Source organism: Mauremys reevesii, linkage group 5 (genome assembly GCF_016161935.1).
Source record: "Mauremys reevesii isolate NIE-2019 linkage group 5, ASM1616193v1, whole genome shotgun sequence".
Classification (NCBI taxonomy): domain Eukaryota; kingdom Metazoa; phylum Chordata; order Testudines; family Geoemydidae; genus Mauremys; species Mauremys reevesii.
This window is the reverse complement of record NC_052627.1, coordinates 112373531-112384820: the sequence shown is the minus strand read 5'-3', so window position 1 is coordinate 112384820 and position 11290 is coordinate 112373531. Positions and strand designations below refer to the sequence as shown.

General features: G+C 42.6%; 1 long non-coding RNA gene across 1 annotated transcript in view; it reads right to left on the bottom strand.

Annotated features, from left to right (window-relative positions):
* Window positions 1-10269: 10269 nt before the first annotated feature.
* The window catches only part of LOC120406957, a 68841-nt gene continuing 67820 nt past the window's right edge, over window positions 10270-11290 (bottom strand). Inside the window, exon 3 of the long non-coding RNA XR_005599702.1 lies at window positions 10270-10468. This is a non-coding gene — a long non-coding RNA (uncharacterized LOC120406957). The remainder of the gene's footprint in view (window positions 10469-11290) is intronic.

Here is an 11290-nt window from a genome sequence, read left to right as displayed (position 1 = left end):
TGCTCCAGGCTTGTATTAAACTCCTAAGGTTACAGCTTTTCTCTGACCTGGGCTTGGTAAACACTGCCACCACCCATATGCAAAAAAAACCCCTTTGAACCCAGGAAGGAGCACTTGGGAATTCCTCCCTGTGGGGTACCCTCAAGCCCTTTCACCTCCCCTCCAGGGAAGAGCTGAGAGAGAAAACAAAGGAAATTAGATGTTGTTTAATTAGCTGGTGGCCACATGCACAAACCTCTTAGGACTCCAAAAATCCAATCCTATTCTTAAAAAAGGTAAACTTTATTAAAACAAAAAGAAAGAAAATACATCTGGAATTTAGGCTTTTGCTAGATTTTAAAAGAGCAATTCCAAAAACCAAGCACCCAAAATAGCTTTCTTGGGGGTTCAGCTTAAAGGTTACAAGCAAACAAAAGCATCTGGGGTTAACCCAGAGGAGATCCACAAGCCAAAATAAAGCATAAACCTGATCATATTTATCTAAACGGTCCCTATCCAAATGATTCCTTCTAGGTATGGAAGATAATTTTTCATACCTCATTCAAACTTTACACAGCATTCGTGCTTATAGCATTGCTGCTCTGTCCCTGCTTCTCCGGAGAACAATAGACAAAGGTTTCAGTGGTAGCCGTGTTAGTCTGTATCAGCAAAAAAACCAAGGAGTCCTTGTAGCACCTTAGAGACTAATACATTTGTTTGGGCATAAGCTTTTGTGGGCTAGAACCCACTTCATCAGATATATGAAGTGAAAAATACTGGAGCCCGTATAAATATATGAGGTCTACATTTTTTACCTGCTCCTGTATTTTTCACTCCATACATCTGATGAAGTGGTTTCTAGCCCACAAAAGCTTATGCCCAAAAACATGTGTTAGTCTCTAAGGTGCCACAGAGACAAAGGGAAAGTTTCTTTCTCATTTTAAAAAGTTCTAGCCTTCCCATTGGCTGTTTTGGTTAGGTGGCCAACCCTTTTCTTTTACATGTGGGCTTGTTAACTCTTTACAGGTAAAGCAAGCAGAGAACAGTTACCAAGAGGGATTTTATAGCTAACTGGCTGGCTAGGTGTCTATCAAAGGGAGCTATATCTCACCCCCTTCATTTGTCACAACTTCCTTACAGCCTTCCACACTATTTCCAGCCTCCTGGATTTAGAGAAGCCCCCCCTGTTCCGTCAGAGGTGAGTCTCCTTTTGATTAGCTTCCTCCCCCTTAAATCTCTTCCTTTTGCATCCTAATTGGTCTAGTTGGACTAATTCACTCTTGCAGGGCTAGTGTGAGGAGTACACACCATCACAAAGAGATTTTAAAATTTGAGAATCACAGAGAAGAAAACCACCTTTTAGGTCATTTCATCTATCTTCCCACAGGCATCATAGATAGTTTTTTAAAGTATATTTTCAAGTGCTTTGTTCATGTATGTGAAGCAAGCCTATCAGAACTGCATAAGTCCAGGGGAGCATGTATGCACTTAAAAGAGAGTTTAGAGACCAGTGGGATATCATTTATTCAACAGCAAAGACTGATATCTTGCCCTTGAAAGGACAAAACACAACCACTTTTTGGCTTTCCTAAATCTAAGTCCCAAAAGCAAAATCATGAATTGTGGCTTGCTTCAGCCAAGTCCCCCAAGCCACAAATTGCAGTGTGGCTCATCTCCTCAGGTATTCAGGGGGGTGGGGGGGGGGAAAGGTGGTTCATTCCTTATTTACTTAGATTTAAGTACTGATTTTGTTTTTTTTTAAAAAGCCCTATGCAAGGCTTTAAGCACTCTAATACATCACCGATAATACAATAAAATCCCAGTAGCATTAATCACTTTAACAGGAATTCAATCAACCACGTACAGAAACTCCTCTCAACCCCTTCATTGTTCTGGAAAGCATACTCTCAACCCTCTCCAAAAAAGCCTATCAAACAGATATTTTTGTATCATGCCCAGAAGGTCTTAGTTTCACCCCTCTTCTTAGGTGTTTCCTCAGGGACTCTTGTTCCCAGACAACTTTTAACTGTCAACATTATATCTATTGCAAGCAGTGGAAGACCATCTCCAATTGATTTCAGTGCAGCAGGACCAGTCCCATGGGGTTCTGTAGGAAGTTAGGGGTAGGTCCACAAAGGGAACTTTGACTCAGCATTAAAAGTTAATGTGCCCTGCTGCTAGGGTGACCATACTTTCCATTTTGGCTGGGACAGTCCTTTTTTTTTTAAGTCCTGTCCCAGCTGTCCTGACTGTGTGTGTGTGTGTCAAAAATGGGCTTTGTCCCATTTGCTCTTGCCAACTTGATCCACAAAGGGGTTTAGGTGCCTACCTGCCACTTTAAGTGCTAGCCCTGTACATGGGGGGAGGCAGGCCTTGGGTGGGGGGCAGGCAGGGCTTGTGTGAGCGGCGATGCCAGCCCTGTGTGGGGGTGATGGTTTGGGCTTGGGAGCTACTTTAAGCTAGTCAATAAGAAATGCCAAAGAGAGGGATGCCCTGCCCCTCAAAGAGATTTAGGCACCTAACTGCAGGCCAGAGGGAGGAGACTATCTCTGCTTAGGTTTCACAGCAGTGAATCCTTTCCTGGAGTTAGGTTCCTAAGACCTTTCTTGCCAAAAGAGGATGAGGTGGTGTTGACACCCCGTTACACTCCCTAGCCAGAGAAAGTGAGAATGGCTCTTGAGCCCAGTGCTTAGGGCCCTCACCTGGGAGACTCAAGTCCCATTCCAATGACTATTGAGTTATTTATACAAAATGGAATGGCTTCAGCAGGAAAGACTGAGAAAGCCCTGCCCCCACAATACCTCTCAGTGCAATGCGTAGAGCACTGTCCTGTATAGTGGGACGTGTGGAGCAGGGATTTGAATCCACATCAGGCAGAGGAGGCAATTGAACCCAGGTCTCCTACATTCTGATTTAATGCTATAACCACTGAATGAAAAGTTGTGGGTATGTGGCAAGGGGAACCTGCTCCTCTGGCATTTCATGCAGGGCTCAATCTGTTAGGTAGCCTCTGAGAATGTCTACCAGTTCAGGCCCAGTAGGCAAAACGGACAGGGGACTGCCTAATTTGAGGATCTTTCTGTGGCTTACGCATGGTGCCCAGGTACCTAGACAGAGGTTGGTGTGAACATGCCCAGTGGCAGATATTTAGGCACCTAAGGGACTTTTTAGCAGAAAATTAGGTGCCTAGGGAAGTTAGGCAGCTATACAATTAGGCAGCAGCTGAATGGGGGTCTTGAGGGTCTAAATTTTGGACGTAAGCACCTAAAGTGGCAGGTAGGCACCTAAACCCCTTTGTGGATCTAGCCCTTAATTCCTCACATCTACCCAACCCTGCTGTCTTACAAGACTGCACTCAGGACAATCAGATGGCTGTGGGGCTGCCTAAGGGATAGAAGGTTATTTTACATTTTCCCCTCAAATAAAACTATTAAAGTTGCTGTTCATTACTTCCCAGCGATGTTTGCACTATTTTTTTCTGATGAGTAAAGAATCACTAAGTTCAAGATGCAGCTGCTCCAACTCCCATCTCTCCCCTCTTTTGTTCTATTCCTTCCTCTTTTTGCCTACCCTTTCATTCACTCCCCTTCCTTCCTCTTCATTGACTCACTGTCCCTCCTCATTCATTTCTATACCCTGCTTTTATAGCCCCCTCTCTTCACCTCTCCCTTTAAGAAATGAATAGGAGAGGAGAAAACAGACCTAGCTATTTAAAAGTACCTATAGACAGAGGGAGAGAGGGAAAAAATGAGAAAAAGAAAAGCCTTGGGGAAGAGAAAGAAAAGTGAGGAAAAACCTGGCCTCTCCTGAAACCACCCGCATTGAAGGAGTTGCTGCTATACAGAGTGCATGACAGGCAGCTGCACAGTTTAGGCAGAACACCTCTACCCAGCTGTTTCAAACATTGTAAAAGTGTAGTTGGAAAGTAGAGCCTGATTCATCATTTTCACCTGTGTAAAGTGGGTGTAATAAGCTATCAGATAGAGCAGGATAGCATTTTGCCCTTCCAGTACATGGTGCAGGTTAGCAGGCTCTAAGGATCAGATTTTAAAAGTATTTCAGCACCAAACCTTCACTGAAATCATGGGAGTTAGGTTCCTAGGCACTTTTGAAAGTCCTACTAGATGACTATCTGCATCTAAATACCTTTAAAAAGCTAATCCTGAGGCTCTATCCCTGTATATTACTGCTATCAGACTGAGCCTATAGAGAGAGTTCAGTGTTTGGGTGGAGGAATATATTTGCTGAGCACCAGGAAGCAGGCTCTGGTTGTTTGTGTGTGTCTCTCTCTCCTATCCCTTTTCACTTGTTGGGGGAGGTTAGTTGCTGGGGGTGGAGGGAATATATTTGCAGAGCACCAGAAAGGAGGTTTATTTTTTTTTCTTTGAGATTGGGGGTTCCTGTTTGATGTGTTGTATGGTTAGCTTCTATCCAGATTTCAGAGGGGTAGCCGTGTTAGTCTATATCAGCAAAAACAACCAGGAGTCCTTGTGGTACCTTAGAGACTAACAAATTTATTTGGGCATAAGCTTTTGTGGGCTAAAACCCACTTCATCAGATGTGGATGGAGTGAAAAATACAGTAAGCAGTACATATATCACAACACATGAAAAGCTGGGAGTTGCCTTACCAAGTGTGGGGGGGTCAGTGCTAACGAGGCCAATTCAATTAAGGTGGAAATAGCCTATTCTCAACAGTTGACAAGAAGGGGTGAATATCAAGAGAGGGAAAATTACTTTTTGTAGTGACCCATCCACTCCCAGTCTTTATTCAGGCCTAATTTGATGGTGTCTAGTTTGCAAATTAATTCCAGTTCTGCAGTTTCACATTGGAGTTTGTTTTTGAAGATTTTTTGTTGAAGAATGGCCACTTTTAAGTCTGTAATTGAGTGACCAGGGAAGTTGAAGTGTTCTCCTACTGGTTTTTGAATGTTACAATTCTTGATGTCTGATCTATGTCCATTTATTCTTTTGCACAGATACTGTCCGATTTGGCCAAAGTACATGGCAGAAGGGCATTGCTGGCACATGATGGCATATATCACATTGTAGCTGTGCAGGTAAATGAGCCCTTGATGGTGTGGCTGATGTGGTTAGATCCTATGATGGTGTCCCTTGAATAGATATGCGGACAGAGTTGGCACCGGGGTTTGTTGCAGGGATTGGTTCCTGAGTTAGCGTTTTTGTTGTGTGGTGTGTAGTTGCTGGTGAGTATTTGCTTCAGGTTGGGAGGCTGTCTGTAAGCGAGAACTGGCCTGTCTCCCAAGATCTGTGAGAGTGAGGGATCATCCTTCAGGATAGGTTGTAGATCCTTGCTGATGTGCTGGAGAGGTTTTAGTTGGTGGCTGTAGGTGACTGCTAGTGGTGTTCTCTTACTTACTTTCTTTGTTGGGCCTGTACTGTAGTAGCTGACTTCTGGGTACCCTTCTGGCTCTGTCAGTCTGTTTCTTCACTTCACCAGGTGGGTATTGTAGTTTTAAGAATGCTTGATAGAGATCTTGTAGGTGTTTGTCTCTGTCTGAGGGATCGGAGCAAATGTGGATGTATCTTAGAGCTTGGCTGTAGACAATGGATTGTGTGATGTGGTCTGGATGAAAGCTGGAGGCATGTAGGTAAGTATAGTGGTCAGTAGGTTTCTGGTATAGGGTGATGTTTATATGACCATTGCTTATTAGCACTGTAGTGTCCAGGAAGTGGATCTCTTGTGTGGACTGGTTCAGGGTGAGGTTGATGGTGGGGTACAAATTGTTGAAATCATGGTGGAATTCCTGAAGGGCCTCCTTCCTATGGGTCCAGATGCGCTACATTGATGACATCATCATCAAGTAGAGTAGGGGCGCTAGGGGACGAGAGCCGAGGAAGCATTGTTCTAAGTTAGCCATAAAAATGTTGGCATACTGTGGGGCCATGCGGGTACCCATAGCAGTGCCACTGACTTGAAGGTATAAATTGTCCCCAAATCTGAGATAGTTGTGGGTGAGGACAAATTCACAAAGTTCAGTTCTATCCTGAGTTAATCTTATTAAGTATTTTCCATCCACACTTAGTTAATGCTTGTAAAAACACTTGTTATTTGGGGGGACTTCTAAAACTATTTTGGGCGTAAATACACACAGCGATACCCACATGCATACTTTTAAATAGCTGGGTCTGTTTTTTTCCTTCTTTCCTGGTATAGTTTTGTTTGTTAAAGCTTTATTTATTTTTAATTTACTTGGTGGTGTGTTCTTTTATGCCTTATGCCTTTTATGCCTCATGGTGAAGCACTGTGCTCTGGTCTGTTAGTACCTTGGGTGTATATGAATTCTTTCCTGGGACTCTGTAATATGTATTTTGCTGGAGCAAGGAGAGCCAGGTAACATGATTTCACCACTAAATGTAGGCATGTGGGTTCCTTCAGGGCTTGTAAAGTCACTGAAGCTGTGATTCAACTATATAGTTGCTTTAATACTAAAAACTGTTCTCTCTCCCCACATAAGAAACAATATACTTAGGGTTGCCAACTGTCTAATCGCACAAATCCAAACACCCGTTCTCTGCCCCTTCCCTGAGGTCACGCTCCTGCCCTTCTCACTCCATCTCCCCTCCCTCCGTCGCTTGCTCTCCCCCGCCCTCACTCACTTTCACCGTGCTGGGGCAGGGGTGTGGAGTGGGGGAGGGAGTGCAGGCTTTGGGCTGGGGCCAAGGGGTTTGCAGTATGGGAGGGGACTTCTGGCTGAGCCTCAGGCAGGGGTGTGGGGTGCAGGCTCTGGGAAGGAGTTTGGATGCAGGAGGAGGCTCAGGGCTGGGCTGTGGGAGGGGGTGTGAGCTCTGGCTGGGCGGTGCTTACCTCAGGTGACTCCCTGAAGCAACCATATGTCCATGTGGCTCCTAGGCTTAGGGGCAGCCAGACAGCTCTGTGCACTGCCCCTGCCTACAGGCACTGTCCCCACAGCTCCTATTGGCTGCGGTTCCTAGCCAATGGGAGATGCAGAGCCGGCACTCAGGACAGAGGCAGTGCACAGAGCCTCCCTGATTGCCCCTGCACCTTGGGGCCACAGGGACATGCCAGCCACTTCTGGGAGCCGTGTGGAGCAAGGGCAGGTAGGGAACCTGCCTTAGCCCCACTGCGCAGTGGACCAGACTTTTGGCCTATTAAAATCCTATGAATTACTTTCACTAGCAACTAGGAGATTGAGGCCAATTCCTGGAGACTCTTGGTCAGTCTGGGTTGGTTGGCAACCGTAAATATACTTAGAACACAGGGTATCACTGCAGTGTCTTAGTTCTCTGAAATAATTTTTTTTTATATCAAAATTTAAGCAGCTTTTACTTAGCTAGAACAACACTTCCCTGAAGGAAGGAAAACAACAGTGTCTGAGTCTCCATAGAGGGCTGGATAAACTCCAGGAAAGGGAAGCTTATAAAAAACACACTCCTGCAGTGAAATTCTCATTCTATGCTGAAGTCACTAAAACAGATCAACATATACGCTTCTGTGTATATTTAACAAATATTTATTTAGTCTCTGCTGCTGACAGTTACACAAGTCTTACCAAATATGTTACCCCTGCTGGGCTGAACACTGATACAAAGTCCCACGTTCAAGAAAGAGACAGTAACTTCACGCAGAGGGAGAGGAACTACTGACAAGTCAAACAGGAGGGGAGGTATGACTTCTGACCCTTGATTTGGACTCTCCAAGACAGCTTGCTTCAGAAGCCTTACTAGCTCTTTTATCAGAGATAATAGGATATGCTGAATTTTTAATGGGAAATTATCTCCCTAATGTAGCTGATATTTCCACAGGGAATTTGAATAACTCCATTTTAGTTTTGCAAATGCCAATACACACAGAATTAGTTCATGATAGGTTGAAGATATGCTGCAGTTTAAAAGTAAATGGAGGTTTTTTTGCTCAGGCAATAGCCATATGTCTAATCCTTGGCTCAGAAGGGAGTTGTATATGGGTCTGAAGGGTGGGAAGGTTTTGAGGATTCACCCATCATTTTGCATAAGCATGCCTGGGCCCAGAGGAAAGGTTTGAGTGAATTGTTTGGAAAGCATGAATCAGCCAGATCTGAGGAAGCTAGCTCCCATCAGTACATAAGGGAGTAGATATGTATTTTCCTGCCTCATTTAGTCTCTTATAAACATAAGATGGCATGCAACATTGCAAAGAATGACGTAAGAAAATGCAAGCCAATGTACTGCTTTATTGGACTGCTGGTGATGCGTACCCAGGCATATGCCTTGCCAGACGAAGTTGGAGAACAAGCCCTCTAATGTGCTTACTAACTCTTGGTTAGGAACAAGGGAAGCTGTCATAATAAGCATAGATAGATTTTAGGGAAATTAATCATTTCCATTAGATAATTCTTTCTACTAAAGAGACAGGCACCTTGACAGGTCCTTAAATTTTTTTTTTAAAGATGGTTAAAAGTTGCAGGAGTGCAGGTTCCAAAACTGATTAGGGGATGGAGACGTACTCTGCATTACAAAATGAACAAAGGATGTATAAGACTACTGGTGTTTCAGATTTGTCAGAATTAATGCTAATAGAACAAACTTTGCCTCCTTTAGTCAGATACGCCTATCTCCAGTATAATCACTCCAGGAAGAAAATTAAGGAGGTTTAACTTCCCTTTTAGGATCCATTTCATTTCAGGAAAATGTACATGAGGATTCAAGCAGTAAACTTGGAGATTAATAGTATGTCAGAAATAACTAAAGATGTAATTTGACATGTAGCCAAAATAGTTCCAACAGACTGCTCTGCCAGCACTGAGTGTGGACAAGAGAACATTATTAACAAATTGAGGAAAGAACTTAAAAAAAAATTAGCACAAGCATAATGGAGATGTCACCATTTTTTTTAAAGTAACCAATTAAAAGGGGGGAAATTAGTATTATATCCACTAATTGAAAAATCTATGCTTGATATTTGCACATTGCCTTTGAAAATGGAGATAAGATTGATAGATTATGAATGAGGTGGGATAGTGTTACAAGTAGGCACAGCAAAAGCTGGGAAACCCTCAGATGAGAGATGACTTGTGAAAATCCCAGTGGCTGCTCAGGCTCCTAGAGCAAGGGCTACGTTTTCAAAACTCCAGCACTGTTCTCCCTCAGCTTTTGAAAAATCTCTTTGTTTTCTAGGGATTTAACTAGGTGGTCAAATGATGATAGTTATTTCTTTATCTGTATTACAATAGTACCTAAAAGTCCCAACTGAGATCAGGATTCCATTGTGCTAAATGCAGTACAACTAAATAGTGAGAGACAGTTCCTGTGCACCAAAGAATGTACAGTCTAAAAAGACAAATATGGGGTGAGTAAAAATAAGAGGAGTATTCCTGTTTTACTGAGGCACAGAGACATTAAACAATTTGCTCACAGCCACACAAATAGTTTGTGGCACAGTTAGGATTCGAATTCAGACCACAGTCTCGTAAGTCCCCAGAAACACACCCAAACTGCCAACTCTGAAGATTCTTCAGAATATCTTTAAATGACAGAGTGTATGAAGATAAATTTCAAACATATGACAATGAAATGTCAAACTACACTGTGACTTCTTGTATCATAGTGCTAATTCAGTACACAAACACTGAAATACAGACCTATATAAGCTACAGAGACTATGAAGAATAGTTTTAAAACTTTGTATTTTAGTAATGTATATAACAAGATTACTTAAATAACATTTTTTTCAGAATTGTCTATTAATATGAGCATGGCCTCTAGGCTTTATTGGAATAGAAATAACATTCTAAAACTGCATTGCAACTTACGTATATTTGTTGTGTATATTCAACATCACAAGGACGTGGGAAGGAATAGAGAAAATTACTTTTCAGGGGAAGAATTTTTCTGAAACTGGATTTTCACACTACAAAATTAGTTCTTTTAAGCAGAAATCTTAGCAGATTAGCAACTCAGGACTTTTTTAGGAATACGTATTTTGGCCTGGCTTGAATATGAACAAAAATAAAGTGAAGCGGGCATAAGTAGGATGGTAAAGTTTGGAAGGTTTCATATTGGGCTTGTTCTTAAATCTCTTTTTTGTTGTTGTTGTTGTTTGTTCAGAAGCTTTCCTCGAAAGTCTGTCTGCTACAACATTCTTCAAAGGGGAGTTCCACATCAGGATTGCAGTGCATGTCTCACTGCTTTGCAATGTATAAAAATGTAACTAGTCAAAGCTTGGGTTTCAATGTTTTTAATAACCACAAAAGCATACAATGTAAGGATTAGACATTATTGTGAATAACAAGAATATCCAGAGCTAAATATATATATTTTCAGGCCATAGTCCAACCTCTATTTGTGGTTTCAAATGTATCATTTCCTGGATGCAGGTTTTCCCATAACTGCCACTGCAGAATTTCTTGCACTTCCCTATGAAGCATCTGATATTGGCCACTGCTGGTGATGTGATACTGGACTAGATAAATGACTGGTGTGATCCAGGATAACAATTCCTATGTTCCTGGATTGTCCACTTCATCTCCCTATAAATGTAGAGAACAATCCTACATTACGTGTGCTAGTATTTGGTTTGGTCCAGGCTACTTTTAGTTTACTCCAGTGTGCCTGGCTACAGGCAGCTGAGCTAATATGTGTGTGTGGAGAGTTTTCTTCCCACTGTAACAAGAGACATGAATTCTACTGCCTTGTACGCTGGGCTGAACAGGAATCGGTGAAACTCCAGATGTCTGGAAAAAGTGCTTCTCTACCCCCAAAGAGAAGCACAAGGCCTGGTCAATGCTAACTGGGATTCTGCCTAACCCATTTGGGTACAAGGTGCAGCCCAGTGGCCCCTGAGCAACAGCATGTGGATAAATTTAGCACTGTGAGGTTGTCCCAGCCTGTTGCTAGCAAGTTGCATATATACATACGTACACATGATCCAAGATTGTGTAGGTACGTCACCCATGCCAGGGATTGGGGACCCTCCAAAGGGCTTGGATAATTCCCAATAGCAGGAACAATCTCTACCCTTTGTCAATAAACCCCTTTCTAGGTCTCAGATAGCCCCAGAATACACCAAGCCAAGTCTTAAGCAGTAGTATTAAATGCAGGCTCCATAAAACAGCTAGTCTGGACTTGCAACAAGAAAAATGGCATATATAAATATTGTCAGGCAATTTAACAATGGGATCTCATGGGGAACCCACAGGATTCTTTTAACTCCCCAAAATAACTGACCACTCCCAACAAGGCCCGTTTGTCATGTGTAAGCCTCTTCGTTTTCAGTTTAAACTGATTTTTACCAAAAAAATCGTGTGTTACAAAATATTTTTTTTCTGATTTTCATCATACTTTTGTATCAT